Source organism: Ptiloglossa arizonensis, unplaced genomic scaffold, assembly GCF_051014685.1.
Source record: "Ptiloglossa arizonensis isolate GNS036 unplaced genomic scaffold, iyPtiAriz1_principal scaffold0217, whole genome shotgun sequence".
Classification (NCBI taxonomy): Eukaryota; Metazoa; Arthropoda; class Insecta; order Hymenoptera; family Colletidae; genus Ptiloglossa; species Ptiloglossa arizonensis.
Window position 1 is genome coordinate 229,398 of NW_027478587.1, and position 2,500 is coordinate 231,897.

Sequence of the window (2,500 nt, forward strand, 5' to 3'; positions counted from 1 at the left end):
ACGAAACGTCCTGCTGATTGGAACCTCTGCACGAGGACCCCGGGTAACCACTGACGATCGCGTCGATGTGCGTCCGAAGACTTCGGGAGGACCGGCTGTGAAGCTCGGATAGCGAGTCGGACACCCATGCACCGCGTCGAATGCGGTTTGAAGTTGGGACGAAAGACCGATTCGAGCCGGCTGCGAGTCCTTTTTCGAATCTGGACGCTCCCACGTGCGTTCGTCAGCTCAATCGGTGAGGACTGTGGTTCCTTTGATCGGGATTATCCCCGCGGTTCCACATCCCACGATTCATGATGGTTTTTCAATGTACTTTGCACCCGGCCGTCGAATGATTCGCGTTCATGTGCGCGAACTTTCGACGTGTTCCGTCAGTCGGGACTTTGTGTCGTCAATTTGGCGACGCCCAAGCCTCCTTCTTTCTACGTTTGGTCGGAGGCGCGGGCATCGATTTTCAAAACTAGAACCAAAGAGAATTTAAACGCAAAATTGCATAACGATTACCCTGAACGGTGGATCACTTGGCTCGTGGATCGATGAAGAACGCAGCTAATTGCGTGTCAACGTGTGAACTGCAGGACACATGAACATCGACATTTCGAACGCACATTGCGGTCCACGGATAAAATTCCTGGACCACGCCTGGCTGAGGGTCGTTCACATAACCTAATACTGCTTGCGTTGCTATCCAATCCCCGCCGTCGTTTCCGGAGAGAATGGAAACGTTTCAGAGTCGGGTGTGTACGGAGATGCTTACGTACGAGCGAAAGATGGGCAGTTCGTTGGCGATTGTCGCGGACGTGCGAAAATAACGATTTGCCTGCGCGTCTCCATATGTAATCGTTCGGACTCGCGAGAGTGTTGCGGCGTCGCGCGTCGACTTAATACGACCGCCCGTGAACACCGCTCCCTACGATTACTTTGAAGTTTGCGCGCGCATATATTCGTCTTTCGCCCGAATCGAATTTTGCCGCGCTCCCAACGTTGCCTGAAATGATTTTTACGTCGAGAAAGGAACACGAATCGAGAGACTAATAGAGGACAAAAATGAATCACCCCACCACGTGAAATGTGGCATTTGTTAATAGTCGTCGTTCGCACAGCCCCAGGGATTTGTCGGCCAGCGGGGGTCGTCGTTGCCCGCGATGTCACATCAAATTTACCGCGACCACTATCGAGGGAGGTCTTTATCTTCGAACGTTGAAGACTTCGGCCACGTTCGTCGAATCGAATTTTTGACCCGTCGATGTGGTTCGTTTGGTAAGAGATATGCTCGTGCGTGCAAACGTTTCTGAACCTTCGGTGCTGTACTTAAAATCCTCTTTGGAGCGGCTCGAACGCAACGACAAACTTTGCCACAATGAAGGGAAACTGCTGAAGGGAAAGCGAGAGGTTGGTCACCCCATGTCTCTGTTGTCGATCGTGAGACCGCGCGTATAACCGGTCGTCCAGTCCACGACAACTTTTTCGAATTCATCTCGGACTTGCTAACACCGGGTTCTCTTATCCTCCTCCTCCTTCTCTTCGTTCTGCTCTGGAGAATAGGAGTCAGATCGAGAGTGAGCGAGAGAGGGGAAGAATAAGTAGAATCGAAGTCGACGCGTGTTAGTAGTATTCCTTTAGTATGTTTTACTGGAAAAGCAACGGACGGACGTTAAAATTTCAACCGGTTAAACGTCTAGCGAGCGTTTCGCATCGAATTTCAATTAGAGAGACACTTTGGCGAGGTGCTTGAAAATCTCTCCTTGTCACCGAGAAAACAGCAGGCTTCCTTTTCTTCGGTTCAACGCGAAGAACTCTCTCAATCGACAGAACCATGTAAGCGTCACCGATGGGATTTTGCGTCGGGCGACGCCGTACGTGTGGGAATGCGGTGAAAAGAAAAGAATCTGCGTGAGAGATAGGGAGAAAATGCTCGTCGAGCGCGTTACTGAGGGAAGGAATAAGACCTCTCGTTCGCGCCCCGACGTCGTTTCCCCACTCCTCGCTCGTTCTTCTTTTACACCCGTCCACGTCGGCGTATATCCCCGCCTACCCTGGTACGCGAGCGAACAACGATTGAAGAGAGAGGATCATCATCGCGTATGCAACTGCAGAACACGTCGAGTTGGGACGAAAAGATTGTGGCGCCTTGCTCTCTTTGATTCGGCGTCGTTGCCTTTCGCTGTTAAAGAAAAACACGTTTGTTTGACGACCTCAGAGTAGGCGAGATTACCCGCTGAATTTAAGCATATTACTAAGCGGAGGAAAAGAAACTAACAAGGATTTCCTTAGTAGCGGCGAGCGAACAGGAATGAGCCCAGCACTGAATCCCCGCGGTATTGCCGCAGGGAAATGTAGTGTTCAGGAGGATCCGCTTATCCCGTGACGTCGAACTGAGTCCAAGTCCAACTTGAATAGGGCCATTTACCCACAGAGGGTGCCAGGCCCGTAGCGACCAGTACGCGTTTCGGGAGGATCTCTCCTTAGAGTCGGGTTGCTTGAGAGTGCAACCCTAAGT

General features: G+C 51.5%; 1 non-coding gene and 1 pseudogene across 1 annotated transcript; both read left to right on the plus strand.

The window, feature by feature from the left end:
- Positions 1–501: 501 nt before the first annotated feature.
- LOC143154603 (5.8S ribosomal RNA) lies at positions 502–656 on the plus strand. The gene has a single exon (XR_012994204.1). It is a non-coding gene; the product is annotated as a 5.8S ribosomal RNA (ribosomal RNA).
- A 1,535-nt stretch (positions 657–2,191) lies between these two features.
- Positions 2,192–2,500, plus strand: part of LOC143154620 (large subunit ribosomal RNA) — a 2,876-nt pseudogene continuing 2,567 nt past the window's right edge.